General features: G+C 35.5%; 1 protein-coding gene across 3 annotated transcripts in view; it reads right to left on the bottom strand.

The window, feature by feature from the left end:
- LOC111043535 (WD repeat-containing protein 47) overlaps positions 1-20,828 on the bottom strand; it is a 248,489-nt gene that overhangs the window by 184,357 nt on the left and 43,304 nt on the right. Inside the window, exon 1 of one of the 3 annotated variants that reach the window (XM_039430736.1) lies at positions 6,563-6,855. The exons of the other annotated variants lie outside the window; for them this stretch is intronic. The gene's annotated coding sequence lies outside the window, so the exon portion shown is untranslated. Of the gene's footprint in view, positions 1-6,562; positions 6,856-20,828 lie in introns of those variants that run through there. 3 annotated transcript variants of the gene reach the window in all.

The following is a 20,828-nucleotide window of genomic DNA, read 5'->3' as shown; positions in this document are numbered from 1 at the left end:
CTATTATTTATTATTAAATTATGAGAATTCGTAAATGATGATTATTTAATTATGATTTAGATGAACATTATTCTTGTTTTGGATTTCTACATTGGGATTTCATCATAAAAAAATGTAGGGTAGCCATTGAAATGATTCTTATCTAAATCTAACCACAGTCATTGTTACCAGCTTAATTTTTGTTTTCATGCACTAATCCTCCATATAACCCACCAACTATTTTGTGTTGCCATGTTGCAAATCTGGAGTGCAGAAAAAATTTTTTCCTACAGTTACCTTGAAAAGTGACCATTCCTGCACTGTTTACAGAATGCAAAGAATCACTTTCCCGCAATAGTGCATGAAGTGATTACTTTGCGTACTCCAGATTTGCAACATGGCAACACAAAATAGTTAGTGGGTTATAAGGATGAATGGTGCGCAAAAGCCAAAATTAAGTTGGTTAGAATGACTGTGTTTGGATAAGAATCATTTCAATGGCTACATTTATGATAACATCTCATTCTAGAAATCCAAAATAAGAATAATGTTCATGTAAATCATAATTAAATAATTATTACTTCTCATCATTTCATAATAAATAATGTTTCTTTTCTATTGATAATTATTATTGCAGCTGCAAGCAATGAGAAATGTACTCTAGCAAATAAACATTATGAAATTTGAATTTTGAGGTTAAATAATTACTGTTCATTGATATCCATGTGAATAAAAAAACTACAATCAAAATTCTCTGGTGTCCATGTTATTTTTAGGCTACTTTGAGCATTTTTTCGTAATTTGAGATCGTAAATCTAAAATAATTTCTGGAAACTGTTTTTAGAAAGTTGGAAAGATGGATTGAACGTAGTTACAATTTTTCCGCTAGGTCGCGCACCTGTCGGTTCTTCATACTTCCATCATTCAAATCAGCCATTGGCGCGTATTTTGAATGCAAATTTGTTGTTTCTTATTTGATTTTCGTAATAATTTGTGTAAAAAATGGATGTGGATAGTGTTGAATGTGATTGTTGAAGTGAGACACAGTAGGCAGCAGCTGTAGCTCATAAAATTGACTAATAATTGAAGAAAAACAATGAACATACAAGAAAGAAGAATATTTGAATTCCACTTTTACTCTCCGGAAAAGGTAGGTTAGAAAACCCTGTAAATACTAGATCTAAAGCGAAATGAGTAAAACTATATTATTTCATACCTATGTAGAAAGGAATTATTTTCTAACATCAATCATATTATTTTGTTATTATAATCTTCATTATAGTACTATTTTAAGATTTTTTGTAGATGAGATACAAATAATTGACTCCTGGATAACTCTGAAATAACATGTCTATTGTCATTTCCATTAACTTCTGAACATTTCTGTATGTAATGATTGCAATACTTCATTATCAGCAATTCAAGTGCCACAATATAACACTCAAAAAAAGTTGATAAATTATGAGACATTTTTACCTTTAATTACCTATTTTTTACATTCAATGGTAACTGTAGAAAAAATTTAATGTGAAATATGTGTGCAAAGTTCCTTTGCTGCACTCAAGAAACCATTATTCTGCACTCGCCTACGGCTCATGCTTAAATGTTTCTTTCGGTGCAGCAAAGTGTCACTTTACGCACTAGTTGCACAAATAACTATTCCCGCACTAGAGCAGAAAAGTGAATCTTTGGGTATTGTAATCAGAACAGGAACAGCAACTTTCCGAGGTAGCTGTAGGAAAAATAGTTAACATGCTTTATGACAGTAGAGTGCGGCTAAGTAAAAGAAATGTTGGTAAACCTGAAAATGTTAATGGCTGGAAATTTTTGTAAAACAGCTGATTATTACTGCCAGATATTGAATAACAAATAGTAAATAAACAAGAAGTTTTAATAGTATTCAATATCAGTATTTAATTTCTATTCACGTTATCATGAACGATTTTTTATGTGTGAGATGCCTATATTTTTAACTAGAATACATTGGCCAAAACATTTATCGACCATTTTTATGATCAAGGAATCAAGTACTTTTATATCTTTATTCACTTTTGTGGTTAGGTTACTCTTGTTTCTGATACTAAGGCTGTGATTGTTATATTTTCAAAACAATAATGCATCCATTAGGTTTGAAACATAAATATTTACACTTCAAAAAAGTTATTCAGTTCTTCAACTCCCCGAAACATCTCTACTCACATTTTCGTAGAACAACTTTAATGAATGCCGGTTTATGAATTAGAAACAGAATACAGAATGGATGTTATTGAATACCGTAATCAAAAACACTGGATTTACATCCCGTTTACTCAACAGTGACTTGAATGATTGAATTTCATCATTTCAGGAGAATGTAATGTCTATATAATATAATTTAATCACGTTTTAAATAATGCAGTATAATCTTAATTATAGCCTACGTTTCACGCTGCTACTGGTCGCTTGGCCAGAAAGGCCAAATTGACACGTTTACTAATGTATTTACAAGAAAAAACAAGCTAAAACTATATTTTTACACTAATTGTGTATAATATATCATTCAGACTCAAACTTGAGGATGTTTGGAACTAGAATAAATTCTATGAAAATTTCATAGAATGGTCAGGTTAGACTTAAGTCTGTCCTGAGGGCTGATCACTAGCCTAATCCTTGATCAGTCCTGGGCATATTAACTTATTTATTTATTTACATTAATAGAAACATTAAACATAAGCTTACAGCTTTGATCGCATAGACAAATTAATCAATAAAACATATTAATGGGCACCGTATAAGTATAAGCAAAGTTTTGCTGCAAAACTTTTGTGTTTTTGGATAGGAGAATATTAAACTGTTAGTCACGGGTGAAGTATAACGTTTGTGAGGCTCATTGATGGCTCAAAAACATATCCAGACAAGTGATATGGCCATTTCTACACTTGCTGATGACTTCTTGTAGATGAAGTATTATTAAGATAAGATAAGATATTTATTGACAATTGTTACTAGGCTCTTGCCTATGATAACATTTACAAAAATTGACATAATAAAATTAAATAGTAATATTATTATAATTGAATCTCATATAACTTTATAATATTCATTCTATTGTCATTTAGACTGAATTTGGAATAATTCTGTTGTGGAATGGTTGCAATATTTATTATCAGCATTAAAAATACTAAAGATTTGCACAAACAAATATTTTATTTGGTATAGGACATGTTCACCATCTATTACTGACTTTTCACATTTTATGGTAACTGTGGGAAAAATTCAATGTACAATACGTGTGCAAAGTTTCTTTGCTGCACTCAAGAAACCGTCATTCCGCACTCGCCTACGGCTCGTGCGTAAACGTTTCTTTTGGTGCAGCAAAGTGGCACTTTGCGCACTAGTTGCACAAATAACTATTGTACTCGTGATATTTTTCAAAATTTTTCGATTTGTATATCATCAAGCTATCAAAATGAAAAGGTTATCTCAGGAAAGCATTTCTGATCATTCCTTTTTGAGATATGAACGCCTAGAATTTAAATTTTCGGGACAGAACATTTCAAATTCTGTAAAAGATAAATCCATGAGATTTAGAGGATAGATCCTTCATGGTATTTTTGATCTAGTAGAACAAAAATTTTCTGAAAATAACAATTTCTAAGATAGTTATTCAATTTACTAAAAATAACCAAAAATAACTTTTAGTTGAGTTATTTTTGGTAAATTGAATAACTTTTTCAAAAATTGATATTTTCAGAGAATTTTGGTTTTTCTAGATTTTTACAGATATGAGACTTGTGGCAGTTGATAGAGCTTATCAATGACTTTTCTAGGTATAAATTTGATCAAAATCGTTGGAGCCGTTTTCGAGAAAATCACGACAACATTTTCGCCATTTTAGCCGCCATCTTGAATTGCATTTGATCGAAAATGTTCGTGTCGGATCCTTATAGTGTAAGGACCTTAAGTTCCAAATTTCAAGTCATTCCGTTAATTGGGAGATGAGATATCGTGTACACAGACGCACATACACTCATACACACACACACACACACACACACACACACACAACACACACACACACACACACACACACACACACACAGACCAATACCCAAAAACCACTGTTTTGGACCCAGGGGACCTTGAAACGTATGGAAATTTAGAAATTGGGGTACCTTAATTTTTTTCGGAAAGCAATACTTTCCTTACCTATGGTAATTAGGGCAAGGAAAGTAAAAAGTAATGATCGGAAAAAATGTTTTCCTGAGAAAACTTTATCATGTTGATAGCTTGATGATATACAAATCGAAAAACTTAGAAAAATAACACGAGTAGAAAGTTTATTTCTAGCCTTTGCACAGCCTTAAGGCTGTTCCGTACACTTTTCTTTTTTTTAATTGGATAATCGTTTTCAATATAATTGTTAAGATAAGAGTGAGAAAAAATTGCAACTGAAATTTTTAAGTGATCTAATAAGCGAGTTATGGATGTTGAAAGTGCTAATTCCGTTTTCTTTCCAGATCATAAACGGTTTAGAATTTCCCATTTGAGTTTTTTTTAATACATTTTAGTATATCATCGGCTTTGTTCTAATATGCGTTTTTCTCGCGATTCATGCCGAAATAAACAAGTTATCAAAATTACAAAAAATGTTACTTTTTTATTTATGAACCAAAGGCCTATGGGGAAAAAATGTTTCAGTTTGGAAAAAAACGTTTTTTGAATTCTTAATAGAAGTTCTAATAATATAGTCGAAACCGTTTATGATCTGAAAAGAAAACGGAATTAGCACTTTAACGACCCATAACTCGCTTATTAGACCACTTAAAAATTTCAGTTGCCACTTTTTCTCACTCTTATAATGATCTTAACAATTATATTGAAAAATATTATCTAATTTGAATAGAAAAAAGTGTAGCGAACAGCCTTAACAAGGAACTACATTACCCTGAAAAATTTAAGCAGTGCACAACGATGCTTTATTAGAAGCTGAGTAGGCCTACTCCTAACGCGATGCTTCATTACAGAGTAAGTACTCAACTCTTAACTCCTAACTTCATTAGTTGGTTGGGCTCGTTATGACATGACGCGACCAATGCCTGCACAAGAAAATAAACGTCCAACCTTTTAGCTAGGTAACTGATGAGTTACTGGTGACTTTAGAATGCTCATTTAAGGGGATAAGTGATGACTATCGTGAGCCAATCCTACTAATAAAGCCAAATAGACAGTGGCTAGCCTTGGCGGGATTTACAATAGTGCAATTTAATAGTGGACTTTGATGAAAGTGCAACAATCGTGACTCTACCAACATGGTTCGAGGTGCTGGAGAGGCTTTACGTGTAGCATAAGGCAAGCGGTATACATAATCTTCTACTATTTTGCAGAGTTGCTTCTGAGCAATTGGAATCGGAGAATTACAATCAGTATTCTTATAAAAGAATAAAGATTGATCCAATAGTCACACAAACAAATTTTCAAAGTCCTGTAACTTCGACAGAGGAATATGTAAAATATGATTTGAATATAGGATTACAGGCTATAGAGATCTCAATAAAGGATATAAAAATAATAGGTTGAGGAGATTAAAGGAATTCACGCTCCTTTGTTAGTGACTCAGTTTATGATAGCACTTCTAGATTCTGGCACCGGAACGCAATGAGCCTAGATTAGATTGTTTAGTTCGTGCCATAATGTATATTTAATGAGAAAAACAATATCTTTATCACTTCAAATTAATAATAATAGGAATCAAACGTGGAATGTCAATACCACGATATCTCATATACCGGGTGACCCAGAATAACTGGAACTTATAAACGCCATGAAATATTAGTGGGAAGGGCAATCATGAATTTCTTACCCAGATTTTAACAAAACTATGTACGTCGTGTGGTCGTATTCAAATCAAATTTTATTCACTCGAAATTCATACAAAATATTAACAAACGTATAACAAGATAAGTTAGAAGTGAACAAGATACTACTCACAAAAAGTACAGTATGTTACTGGACTTTGTCCGCGAATAGATTGTATATAAACAAATATTAAATTGTATTATATACTAATATTTGAAGTTGATATTCTTATTAGAAAATGTAATAGCCTACTGCGCGACTTTGAATCAATCTTTATTATAATGAAAACTTGAAGAAGCTAAAATTAATAGATTATTCAGATCAAACTCAATTATTAACACCTTCATATTTTTACTAACTATTGAGCATTTTCTCTACTGCTGAATTAAACTATTTAACATATTTAGAAATTGAATAATATAATGATTAATGAACTCTTATGGAAAAATGAATCTGAATTCAATATCACACACTAATTCAAAAACATAAATAATGTGTTCCTGATCAAACTAAGGAAATATGGCCTAAATTTCTTATACCAAGTCATAAAAAATCATGCGTTTGTCTCACTAATGAAACTAAGAGAATTAAAAGCGCTGATAATATTTTTCACACTAGTTCAACTAAAATAAAACAATTCTCTACAAAAGCTACGAAAGCTTGGGCTAACATAAATTTAAAAAGAAATTCCCAATCCACTCTTATTAAAATCTAAAATGAATGTAATTTTACACTCTAATCCGACCAAAAAAACTAATTTCTCCAGCCTGATAAAATGTTTGCAAACTACAATTTCCCACACAAATTCAACAAAAACGTACTATCTCCAACACACTCCGCGACCCAATACACACACACAGACACTAAACTGGAGATGAACTAAAGTACAACTAGGTGTCAAACAGGAGTCACGCACTAAAACACAGAAAACCGGCATCGAAAATAAAACAAAAACTAGCGGACACTGCGTAATAATTTGGGCCGCGACTGACGAAGCCGAAAGGTGACAAAGTTAGGACACGATTGCAACCGCATCGAAGACTGACAGGAAACTGAGCAAGAGCGAGCAAGGCAACGTCGGTTGCTGATAGTGATAGCAGCGGGCGGAGAGCGGACCTAGTGGAGAGAAGTGGCGCCTCTACTCGCTACTAGCCAGCCACCAGGTCACAGCTATTTCGCATCCATTTCAGCCCGGCAGGATGGATCATGTTGAGTGGTAGGAGTGAGCTTTTGAGGAAATTTTGTCATCAACAATGAATAGATTACTCATATTTTATTGGAGGTGGAATTGGAATAATTGAGGGGGGGGAATATGAGATAGGAGAGGAGATAATTTTATAAGAAGAAAAAGAAGAAAAGTAACAAGAAAATTATTTAGTGTCGGTTGAACAAAAGCCTGTTAAATTTTAACCGTGATCAATTCCACGAGAACCAATCAGCGAAGCCGTCTTTACCAGAAAAGCCTTCTCTGATTGGTTCTCATGAAATTGATCATGGTTAAAATTTAACCGGCTTTTGTGCGACCGGGCCTAAGAATGATAAGAAATTGTTCCAGTTTTATTTCCTGAAATGAGGTTAACGGGCTGATACAGGGAGCTGACCAATTTAGAGAATATAATAGAAATCATTGGTACCCACAAAGGAACACAAAACTCATTAACTCATGACTTGGAATACTAATCACTACTGTGACATTCGATATTTCTGGTTTCCAATTATCATAACATTGCACCAATCAGAATCATAATTTTATTTATTAAAAGGAATTTTAATTATCACCCTGCCAGTGAGCACTAACGAGATAGTTACTCGCAATATTGGCCATGCTCCCCCGCCAATTATCAACTCGCTATGATGAGTGTTTTTCAGTACATGCTGAAAATTGTTTTTTGGTGTGGCGAAAAATAGCATTCGCAACATGGGCAAAAATGTTTTTCCGGCTCTTGAACGCTTCAAGTTCTCGACTTCGTCTCAAACTTGAAAACCGCGATCTCGAGCCGGAAAACGTACATTTTCGACCCTAGGTGTGAAATATACTATTCCTATCTGAAAACAGCATATCCCTATCTCTCGTGTACTAAATTTAATACAGTCATTTTCATATGATACTAGCCGTCAGGCTCGCTTCGCTCACCATATCCGTCTAGCCAGGGGGCTGCACCCCCTGGACCCCCAACTGGATAGTCCAAAAATGAGATCACCGGGCTCGCTTCGCTCGCCTCCATGTAGAGCTCAGTGGAACCTCTGTACCGAATTTGAACGTTTTATGTCAAATTGATCTCGAAAATTTGAGAAAACATAGAAAAACGCTGGTAGAAACACCTGTTACTATATCTGCGTATCTTTGGCGAACAAAATAATTCTTCCACCTCAGCTAAACCTGTGTACTGATTTATTTCAATATATTTCCATCAATTATTGAAAAAGGTAAGAAGACGCAGAAAAACTGCGTTGGAAACATTGGAAAAACGCTAATTTTGGGCGTATCTTTGGCGTTATTTCAAATCCTTCTAACACAACATTATTACACCCTAGCTGAGCTTCTTTACTAAATTTGAACATTTTCTGTTCATTTGTTCTCGATTAAGCTGAGAAAACGCTAAAAAACGCTGGAAAAACGCAGATTTTGGGCGTATCTTTGGAAATCTATATATATATAGATCACAGACCACAGATCATGTAGATCTAACATGCTTAGTTGGTCTGTGATCTATATAATATATAAAAGCGAAATGGCACTCACTGACTGACTCACTCACTCACTCGCAGAACTAAAAACCTAATGGACAAAAATTTTCAAATTTGGTAGGTATGTTCGTTCAGTTGGCCCTTAAGAGGCGCACTAAGAGCGGATTTGGAAAAATTTTCAAAGATACGACCAAAATCTGCGTTTTTCCAGCGTTTTCTCAACTTTATCGAGAACAAATTAACAGAAAATGTTCAAATTTTGTTCTTAGTGCGCCTCTAAAGGGCCAACTGAACATACCTACCAAATTAGAACGTTTTTGGTCCGGTAGATTTTTAGTTCTGCAAGTGAGTGAGTGAGTCAGTCAGTCAGTCAGTGAGTGAGTGCCATTTCGCTTTTATATATATATATATATATATATAATATATATATATATATAATATATATATATATATATATATATATATAGATCACAGACCAACTAAGCATGTTGGATCTGAGATAATATACAGAAGTAGGAATGAATGGACGTGTCATATTGACTTCTTCTAAGCATAATGTTATCTCTTCATTTCAATAAAAACTTACAATTACTGTACCATCACAAAAATTCATCCGAGATGTGAACTTCTCTCCGCACCACCGACAATGAGGTTGTCCAGATTGATTCAGCAGTCAGCATTGAATCGCCTCAGGCAATCACATCCATCTCTCATGTTGCGACAGCCATCTGTTGTTATATTACCGCTATGCCACTATAATCTAGTCTCCGCACCGGCCACTGCTATAGACGAGCATTGTTCACAACACGGTCACTCTGCACAAATAACGTCTGTCGTTTATAATGCACCATCACTCACTTCATATCCTATTCGATTTTCTTCTTCTTGGTCCAGCTTCTTTGAGAATGAATAATCCAACTACTCCCTCTTAGCACCACAAGTGTATTTTGATTTTCTTTTCCTAGTATAATCTTGTCTTCTCGTCTCAGCTTCTTGGTCCTCCATATTCTAGAATAGATATTTCATCTACTCCTCCACTCCATCACATCACTTTATCGATATTTCTTCTCCGAGTACGTATCATTCTTCATTCTAATTCATATTCTTTCGTTAGGTCAAAAACATTTTTACTAACTGATACATATTGGAAAAAGCTGCACTAGACAAAAACGTCTTCTCTTCTTTCTAAATTTAGTTTATTAAATTATCTAAAGTGGGTTATGTTCATCACGTTGACAATTTACATATTTCTCTTAAGACTTCGCATTTCACCTTTAAACCCATCTTATACTGTCGTTTTTTCCATTTTATGCAACCTCTTCCACTGTTCCTTCCTTCATCTTATCCTTCTACTAGTTCTCTACTTCAATTACTACTTCGCTTTCTCTCTACATCGCAATATCACCTCCTACAAACTCTTCAATCCTATGATTAGCTGTGGTACAGTTGCCTGTGTCTGGCTGATGGACAAGAGCATCTAGAAAGGCCGCTTTCGACACCACTACTGCCATCTTTTGAAATTGGATAGTAAATTCTATTCTTCTCCTACTTTATTGTTCATCATTATTGCACCGAAGAATAATGGCGAGTGTGTTGTAGAGGCAAGACAAAAGACAATTTACATTATTCCACATAATTTTGAACAGGACACCGAATAAGCATCAATTTTCGTATTATAAAATTGAAAGAAAAAATTGAAGAGGAAAGAGCTGGTAATTTTATGAGCAATACAAAAAGCCACTCTCGTTTCTACTACATAGAAGAATGACTGGATTTAGTACAGGAAAGATAAGTATTAGTTGTTTGATCATCATCACATCTGAACTATCGAACTGATCAACTTAAAATCTTTGCATGAAGATTCTTTATTCACCAAGGCTGTTGATATGCCAATTTTCATTTTTATCAATCAATTAATTTCAAAACTAATAATTCAAAATTTCTAGCTCATAAATATTGTTGGACAATATTTCGACTTGAACTTTCAGTTGTAAAAACATAACCTTTTTTTGTCATGTTATAAAAATTTGGGAGTGGAATAGCTTTGGGCCAAGCCTGTTGTTCAATCCCAATCATATGAATAATATAATCTGTTATTCTATCCACAAATGAATAAATAAATATAATTAATAATAATAATGCTTATATCACTTCGGAATTTCTGACTGAATATAGGTTTAAGATCAAGCAAAGTGGAACATTTTCTATTCTGTATATTTACTTCAATATTTATCATTCCTCATATCTTTCTTTGAAGATTCATATGCTTTCAAGGCTAACATTCTTTCAAGATTCATATTCAACCAGTGCAAACATTAGTTATTCAGCCTTGAATTCTTCAGTACTTGTGTTTGATCAAGTGAGCCACTAGCATAACACCATAGATGTAAACACAGTGTTAAATAAATGACTACGATCGATGACGCCCAACTTGAACGCAAATATTATTTCTAGCAATAGAAAACACTAAAATAATATTCAGTAGGTCTAGATGCATAGCTCATTTTATTATTGTTTTGTCAATTCAAATACTGTTTATTGCCAACTCAATGATTAATGATACTATAAAATGGAATTGGAGAAATAACTGGAGTTTTGGGAGAAATTTGTATAAAATTTAAGTAAATCTAAAAGAGAAAAACATTCATTGAAATACTCATCTGTGTTCATTATTTCTCCGCATTTTCATTAGTCAGACATTTCATTTCCTCTCAACCTTCTGACTTCCTTTTAATTGAAAAACCTCTGCTTCCTTTTTTTAATCTAACAAGAATCTCAGTGACCAGATTCAAATCTTCGGAAGAATATGAAAAACTCACTCTACAGTTCTTGAATAGAGGTTTTTTTGTTCAAGGAACAAACTCGTGTCCAAGAATAATTTAAAAGTACTTTCAGAAAAAGAAGAGCTAGAATATGTGCTATCTATGGGAATTTCATCAAGAAAATGAATGATTATTAGTTTTAGACTATGCAGTAACCGTAATAATCAAGTTATGCTATGATGATTTGACAATATTGCAAAAATACAACAATATGATAGGGAATATTCAAACAGCTAGAAAATTGAATCGGATCAAGCATTCAATGATTGGCAACTTGATGAAGAATTATGTGAAGGGATTCATTGAAGAATTGGATGCTTGTCAACTTAATGAAAGTATTTTTTCTCAAGAAAGTCATTGAAAGGATTGGATGAAGCAGGAATGATTTAAAACTTGATTTTGAGTTTCGACATATTGATAGCAAAACCTACTACATAACCATTTCCCAAATAACAAGATGTTCTTGTAAAAACAAACAACTTTAAGAAGTACGATAAAATCAAAAATTTTAACCTTGTTTCATCCTTGGAAGAAAAAGCTCTTTACCGGAACACATTGACAAATTCCCAATAAAATAGAAAGTGGCCTAAACGGCAGACTTGAACGGAATAAGAGTGACAACCAGTTTCGAAGAAAAGAAACCAAATCGTAGATTAATGCCTGTGGAAGACGATTACAGTCTGTTTTATCGGTTAACTTTGAAGGGAAATCAATTCAGACATCTCAATTACTTATACGACCCAAAATTTACAACCGAAAAGCTAGTCGTGAGTTTGAGCAGCAAAACAAAATGAGAAGAGAAGAGAAACTCATAAGAGCATGTTCAAGCAGATCAAAAATAGTAGAAGATGAAGAAAGGACTACTTTATTGCTTACTCTATACAATAAATAAATAAATAGATAAATAAAATAAAGGGAAAAAAACGAGAAAGGATGAGGAAAGAGTTAAAAAAATCCGATGTCTGGAGAATAAAAATGAGTGAATGACAGGGAAAGAAATAGCGACGATGAAAATCTATCAAATTCAGTAGAATATGAAGAAGAATGAAACAAATTGATGATGTTCATGCAAATCTTGCAATAAAACAAGAAAGAGCAAAGAATATAGATTCGATAATCCAATGATATAGAATATGGGTATATAAGACGAATAAAAACGGAAAATGGAAACGCACAGAGCACCCAACACGATGAAGTGACAATAGAGAACTGAAAAGAAAGATACGAAAAATCTTCAAAAATATATATACATAATAGAAACAAGTAGTGAAAGAGAAAGCAGAAGATGTATACAACATATGAGAAGAAAAATACTTAGAACAAAATTTATAAATAATATGAGGAGCCTCAGAATAAGAAGAAAAAGTTACACCTAATAATCGTTGAGAAGTTCAAGAACCAGAAAAATTAGAATAGATGAAAAGTAGTGAAGATGGAGGAGAATAACAAGTTGTACAGGGTTGAATAAAAGAATAGGTTGAACGGTGAGCACCGTATCCATGGTGACGATGAATTTTACTGTCGGGAAAAACGTCATGTCGCAGATAGTTGACCGGGCCATAATGATGCAGGGAGCTAGCAGCTGACTGTAAGCTATCAACAATGCGCTCTAAATACATATACAGTACATACTAGTAGTTCTGTGAACAGTAGACCTCACGCAGTTTTCTCATCCACAAGTATCTGATGTCACCTGTTTGAAATGTTAACAAACTCAGTTCACGTTTGAATTTGTATTACATACGATAATTCATCCAGTTCCGTGATAATCTTTTCATCTGATGAAAATTAATTTTTTTACAATAAAAAATACTATAATTTTTTCAGCATTATTTAGTTCATTTGATTATTTTTAATCACCTATCAAAATAGCTTTTTCAAATGCGAGAATATTGATACTGATGGGTATGCATAATAATACCATGACTGCAAAACAAAATATTGAAACCGAAGACCTTAAAGATGCATAACTCTTCAAGGTCTTTGATTGAAACTATAAACCTTATAGAAATAGACACGGCTTCTCCAGAACATCTGTGTAATCCACTTGTCAGCTGATTGATTATGAATAATTCTATAGTCTGACTAGCAGGGCACCCGTGCTTCGCTAGGGGAATTAAAAGATAAAATTATTTTTGTGAAACATTTATAATCTAAATCCTACCAAAATTGTTTTAATCGTTTGTGAGATTAGGCCACAACTTGGCATGAAAATTATTGATTCAAATCATTCGAATAATTAATTGATGTGTTAAAAGTGCTCTGTAGAATAGTAGTCTAATTGCAGCGAATTTTGTAGAATATTGGGCGGGGCTCAAGAGTCGACCTCGACTTCATTCATTGGCAATTTATATTTTCCGTTGACAGTTATCAAATTAGCAGTGATCATGTTATTTTTGTTTTTGCTTCATGCAATTGAAGATTAAATTCCAAATAAGGTTGATTCGGAATTTGATGACTCTGGTATCCATGGATCTCTTGCTTATTATGGTTTTTTTGCATAGCATGTCGCTTACTTTTTGTTTCACTTATCCAAAAGTGTAAAAGCAGCCAATCCACTGATTCTTTCTTCTATGGAACTCCATTCATACATAAGAGTCCATTCATAATAGTTAGTATAATATTATCTATTGTGGCTGATTTCTGATGTCCTAAACTTTACTATCATAAAGAATAAAGTGGGATCATTTTAATGTGAATTTCATAAATCTGAATAGAGTTTATTCAATCACTTTGATTATTGACTACCATTATATGATTTCTTTCTTTGATCTTAGCTTGAAACCAAAAGCTTAGGGATGAAAATATGGATGTAAACTAACATGTAATTCAATTTAATTTCTATCTAAATTGACAAATTCAGTATTTACTTGTGATCTATCAATATCAATAGGTTTGTCTTGTGTCATGTAATGACATCACGAAAGGAAATAGGAGCAGCTGATGGAGTATTATGTTTTTTTTCGATTTAGTTTTTAGCTGATTTTGAAACATAAAAATAACAGGCCCAGTAGCACAAAAGCCTGTTCAATTTCAATCAGGATTAAATTTCATGAGAATTAATCAGAGCAGGGTTTTTTTCAATATAAGGCTTCTCTGATTGGTTCCCGTGGTACTTAGTCCGGATTATGAATTAACAGACAGTGCAACTGGCTCTCCCAAGGCAATGGCTGATTATCACCTTTCATCCGGAGTTAACCAGTTTGCGGCTAAGTTAGCTCCAAAATTTTCTGGGCCCTATGAGGTAGAGAAAATGTTGAGTGCTTCCGTAGTGATGTTGAAGGGAGCTGCCGGTAAGAAGCTGACAGTTCACGTGAAAGATATCAAGATTTTGCCACCTTTTCCTGAGGACGAGGAAGGCGACGATGGAGGAGTCGGCGACGATGGAGGAGCTGGTGCCGCGGAAGATGGAGATTGGAGGATGAATCACGTAAACAGGGTGATGCTGCCCACTCGGCTGATGGAGTACCGAGGAAAGGGAGTCTACCATAACTGATAAGATGAGAGGTTAGAAGGGGTAAATAAGATCAAATTTGAAGAGAATTTATTTGGAATTAATAGCTCAGATTTGTTTGTGGGGTTTCGAAGTTGTAGTGAATTTATTTGGAATTATAGCTGACATTTATTTATGGGGTTTGAGTAAATTGTTCGCATTGGCACTAGTCGAAATTAATGGAAATATTAGGAGATGGAAATAATTATTTCTTGTCCAAAGAAATTCATCAATAATAGGCCTATATAAAGGTAGTGAAGCTAATAGCACATTCCATGTAATTTTTCTTATCAAAGAGAGTTATAGTTAAGCTGAGTGGCAACTCAACCATTTCAGCTCATTATATTCAGGTTGATAGATTCCAGATTATTCCTGTTTCCTTCAGGTTATTGAAACTTTTCTAGCCCACTTCAGTCAGTCTGTTGTTAGATCTCAGCCTACAGAACCTCATTCACGGACGAGGTCCTTCGAAAGATGGAACACCTCTCCCTTAGCGACAAGGGGAGGTTCCTACCCTTTCAAGCGCTCTGGACTCGACATGCGGTACGAACCCCAGAGAAGCTCTGCGACGTCCTGAGGAACATGAAGAGGGATACCCTCCTAGGCAAACCCCTAGTGAGACGAGGGGGTATTGCTCTGGCAGTAGTCAACTGGAAGGAGGGTATGACGACCATCCTCGACCCGGGGCAGCTGACCATGCCCGAGGATGTAGATGCCATCCACGCAGTGACTTTGAAGTATTGTAAGGTAAAAAGGCTGCACTACGTCCTGGCGGGAGAAGTGAGGTACTACCGACACGTCCGCGAGGGGTTTAAGTGTTGGCAATGTGAGAGACTGATTGGCGATCAACTGCTCCAGTTGCTGCAACAGCGGACCCCACCTGATGACACAATGGAGGAGGCGGCCTCACGAGAACTCTTCACTTTGTTCCCCAACCTAAAGACAGCCCGAGACCGAGATCTGGTGCCCACAGCTAACCTCACAGCACCTGGATCCCCAGCCAGCACCACCAGGGCAGAGGAGCCAATGCCCTCGAACTCCGCTGTGTCAGTTACCAGGATGGAAATTCCAGAGGTCCTGACCGAGGATGAAGATGTCCTCCTGGAGGAAGGTGGAGGCGGTTTCTCTATCTCACCAGCATATGGGACATCAGAGGAGGTCGCGGAGCACCCAGTGCCATCTTTGACTGCACCGCAGCGATCTCTGTCGGCTCGTCCTACCCCTCTTTGGGTGCAAGAGAGGGGTCTCACTGAGGCTTGGGGAGCTGCTCCTGCAGAGACACGCGGTGCCACCGAGGTCCCGGCCGACTCCACCAACATCAGTGATGCACCTCAACCGCTTGTCAACAGACCAGCTTTGACTCTTTCAGAGGCACAGGAGGTGATGTTAGTCTCTTCCAGGGAGGAGGAAGAGGAAGTGCCTCTGTCCCTGCCCATCTGCTTGACAGCCACCGACAGTGGTTGGGGCCTTGCCCTGGATAATATTGGGGATAGGCTGATGGTGAAGAAAGTGACCCATCAGTCATTTGCAAGACAGACATTGCAAATGAGTGAAGCCTTGAACACTTTAGCATGTACTTCTTCTAAAACCAACAAAATTGGAATTGGTAGGAGATAATGAGAAGCAGAGTAGTGAAAAAATAAGGAAAAGTCTGAAGGAAAACATTCCAAAGAAAGAAAATATAAGAGTAAAGAAAACTGTTAATGTTCGAGGCGGCGGCCTTCTTATTGTTCTGGATACATTGGATGATAAGAAAAAAATACTAACAAACAAAAGCTTACAAAAAGGAGGGATAAAAATCACGGAGCCTGCAAACAAGAAGCCAAGGATAATCTTGTACGATGTCCCATCAGATGTAAATAAAGAGGAGCTGTCAGAGATCATTTATGAAAAGAATTTCTATAACTCGGGAATCCAAAAAGAAGACTTTGTCAAAGGCTGCGTCCCATCATTCAAGTTAGGCCCAAGAGATAAAGATACCCTTCATTGGGTGTTTGAATGCGATCCTGAAATAAGGAAACTAATAATTAACAAGGTAAAGCTGTTTATCGACTTTACATGCTGCAAAGCAAGCGACTATACTGTAGCTCAGAGATGCTTCCGGTGCCATGGGTTCAATCACGTGATGAAGCATTGTAAAAAAGAACAGGATGTCTGCGGGCACTGTTCAGTTATAGGACATAATTCTAAAAACTGCCCTTCCGAAAAGGAAATTCCAACTTGTGTTAATTGTAAAAAGAATAATAAGCCAGCTAATCATAAAGCCAATGACGCAAAATGCCCATGTTATAGAAGAGCACTGCAACAAGTTATTGATAGAACAAACTATGGGATTGCTTAAAAAAATGAAAAATAGGATATTGAAAAAAGAAACTCTAATTAAGCCTAGCATCAATAAAAGAGAGCCGTCGACTATTGAAAAATCTCTAAAAAAGATAAATAAGCTACATGTAAATAAACAAACGTCAAAAAGTAGAGTATCATTAATTCAGAATTACGGTGAATATTCCGATATTAATTTAGCGTTTGCTTACGTAGGAGAAAATAAGATTCGAGTCTCAGATGGATTCTCGCACGTACTAAAGTCAAAATCGCTGACGCTAGAGGAGTGGGGTAGCCTTGAGCCAATTAGTCTACAAAATAAATGCTCGGCGATCTTACTGAAAACAATCAACACGCCTGACAGTAAACAATTAATTCGGAATTACTTGTTGCCCGTAAATGATTATAATGCTCTAGAAGAAATTAAAAAAGTGCTATTGGAAATAAATGAATGGGCATCAATGAATTATCCACTTGTCGTAGGCATAGATGAATTCAGCCAGCTAGCAGATTTATCCTCAATTGATTTACTCAGTTTTATCTTATCAACTAATCATTTGAAATATATATTTTATCATAGGGGCTCTAACAGCATGAATTTTCTCAATATTCCAGAACCAGATCGGCCAGAAGAAAAAGTATGCCCAAGAGGTTATCTACCAGAAGATAGCAAGCATCATAACTTTCTAAATTGCATGATTGAATTGAAAAATCTTTTACAGCAATATGATAAAATAAACGCAGATATTTTCAAAGAAGCTCTTTCAACACTTCGAACCGAAAATCTTCATGCTTCATCATCGGTCTTCAGAGAATTGAATTGAGGAGTATGAATGTTTACGATAATGAATTAAAAATGTTCCTTCTACCAACTACTTCAAAATATAGAATGGGATTCAGTATGGAGGGAGGCGGAGCTTACATATCATTTGACAACAGTTCTCGCAGATTTAGAACCAATGAAAAATATATTATGGTTAGTCGAGACACTCAAGTGATGCTTAATGAGGAACTGTTGGATGCTGTTTCGAAAATTGATATATCTCGATGCAAGATACCGAGAATCAGATGGATTGATGGAGTTCCAGGGAGCGGAAAAACACATCTAATTGTTGATAAACATCGACCAATGGAAGACCTCATACTAACTCAAACAAGAGCCGCAATCAAAGGAATAAGATCAACTATACAGGAGAAACACGGAAATGAATTCAACTCAATCATCAATTCAAATTACAGAACCGTGACGTCGTTTCTAATTAATGGCTGCCACAAAAAATATAAGCGCGTATTCATCGATGAAGCTGTCCTTATGCACGCCGGCTTCGTGGGATTCGTCTCTGAGCTGACAGGCGCAGACGAGATAGTACTGGTTGGAGACTCAAAACAAATATCTCACATCGAGAGAAGTGGTTTACCAGCAGTCTGGAAAAATATTTCTGTTTTCGCGGATCCGGATTCTTACCAATCAGTAACCAACAGGTGTCCAATGGATGTGTGCTGTCTGTTGTCTAACTACTACAATGATATCTGCACTACAAATAAAATTATTCGATCAATTGAACCAACAATAACTAACGGAGAACCTCACAACCTACAACCACAAACTTTAATCCTCACATTCACGCAATCAGAAAAACAAATGGTACTGGAAGCTGTTAAAAACAAGGCTCCCGCTGGCTCATTAACAATACTAACTATACATGAAGCTCAGGGTTTAACGTTTAGAGATGTTATCCTAGTGAGGAAGAATACTAAACCACTCAAGATTTACAATAGCATTCAGCACATAATAGTAGCACTTAGTAGGCATACCAACTCATTCAGATATTTAACAGTTGGAGAGCAAGATCTCATGCTGTCATTAACTCAAAAAATACAATCAGTTGAGGACAAGGATATCTACAATTGGCACACAAATAATTATAAACACAAAAACAAAAATGGCTGATTTGATGGAGGATTTGGATTTATTAGACATTGAAGACTTTTCGATTCCAAATTCACAAGATGTCAACAATAATATCCAACCTTTCAACTTGAAAATCATCAATTTCAACATCAGAAGCTACAATAAAAATTTTGAAGAATTTCTTATTCAACTGGAAGACCTGAACGTGGATTTCGACGTGATAGTCTTAACGGAATGCTGGATTGCTGGTGGTGTTTCCTTGAAATCAATTAATAATTATACCTGCCACAAAACAGAAAACAATATTCTACAGAATGATGGAGTAATAATTTATGTCAAATCCGACTATTTTGTCGAAATAAAAGAAATTGCAGTTAGGCAAGCCAACTGTTTAATATGCATTTAAAAATTGGGAAAGATACTTTTGTTATAACAGCGTTATATAGATCTCCATCACACTTGGACTTAACAGAATTTCTCATTGATCTGAGGCAGATTTTGAATGATAATGGAAAGTATTTTCACATCGTTCTAGGAGATTTGAACATCAACACAAAAGAACCAAATCAGCACAGGCAACTGGAAGACTATGATAATCTACTCAGTGAATATGGATTCCTACATTGTATAAAGCAGGCAACTCGTATTGGAAATAATAGCGCTTCATGTATAGATCATATTCTGATAAACTTTCAAACAGAATAATACGATACTTGCCAAGCCTTTAACACATATTGCAAACAAAATTTTTGAGGAAGGTGTTTTTCCACAGTGTCTTAAGGAAGCTGTCATTTGTCCAATCTTCAAAACAGGAGATAAGAAAGATATGAATTGCTACAGACCCATATCATTACTAAGTACATTATCAAAAATTTTTGAAAAGAGTATCAAAACAAGACTGATCAGCTTTCTTGAAAAAAATAATCTTCTATCGCCAAACCAATATGGTTTTAGATCTAGTCGCAGTACAAATGATGCTATCCACTATGTGACCACTCAGATTGCCGATAAAATAAACACTGAAGAGAAACCATTGGCAGTATTCTTAGATTTAAAGAAGGCTTTTGATACGGTGTCACATGACATTCTTCTTTCAAGGCTTGATAACTATGGAATAAGAGGAGTCGCATGGAATCTTTTCAAGAGCTACCTATCAAACCGAACACAATGTGTCAGAGTCAATGGATGTATAAGCAACAAGCTGACTGTAAAGTTTGGAGTGCCACAAGGAACAGTACTAGGACCAATTCTTTTTCTTCTCTACATAAACCCATTATGCAACATGGAAATTAATGGATCAATCACCACCTTTGCAGATGATACTGTTCTACTGTTCTCTGAACCGACCTGGGAGATGACCTGGAGAGAAGCCGAGACTGGACTTCAGAGGGTGTCTCGCTGGTTGAGTGAAAATCTGCTAACATTGAACCACGAGAAAACCTTCTTTCTGACCTTTTCGGCGACTCAACATGGACAGCCAACAGGAGATGAGATAGTAATCAAGAATCAACGGAATAACACTTCATATACAGTTCGCAGGAAACAGTCACAGAAATACCTGGGAGTTACAATGGACTCTTTTCTGCGCTGGGATCATCATCTCAATGAATTATGCGGGAGACTGAGGAAGACTATCTGCAGATTCAGGATTCTGAGGACACTGGTCGACAAGGGATGTCTAAGAGTTATCTACTTCTCTCTAGCTCAGTCCCTCATGCTGTATGGGATTGTGGGATGGGGAGGTGCAAGCTTCTTGCACATCGAACCGCTCCTC

The sequence above is a fragment of the Nilaparvata lugens genome, chromosome 6 (assembly GCF_014356525.2).
Source record: "Nilaparvata lugens isolate BPH chromosome 6, ASM1435652v1, whole genome shotgun sequence".
Classification (NCBI taxonomy): domain Eukaryota; kingdom Metazoa; phylum Arthropoda; class Insecta; order Hemiptera; family Delphacidae; genus Nilaparvata; species Nilaparvata lugens.
This window is presented reverse-complemented; position numbering and strand designations above follow the sequence as displayed.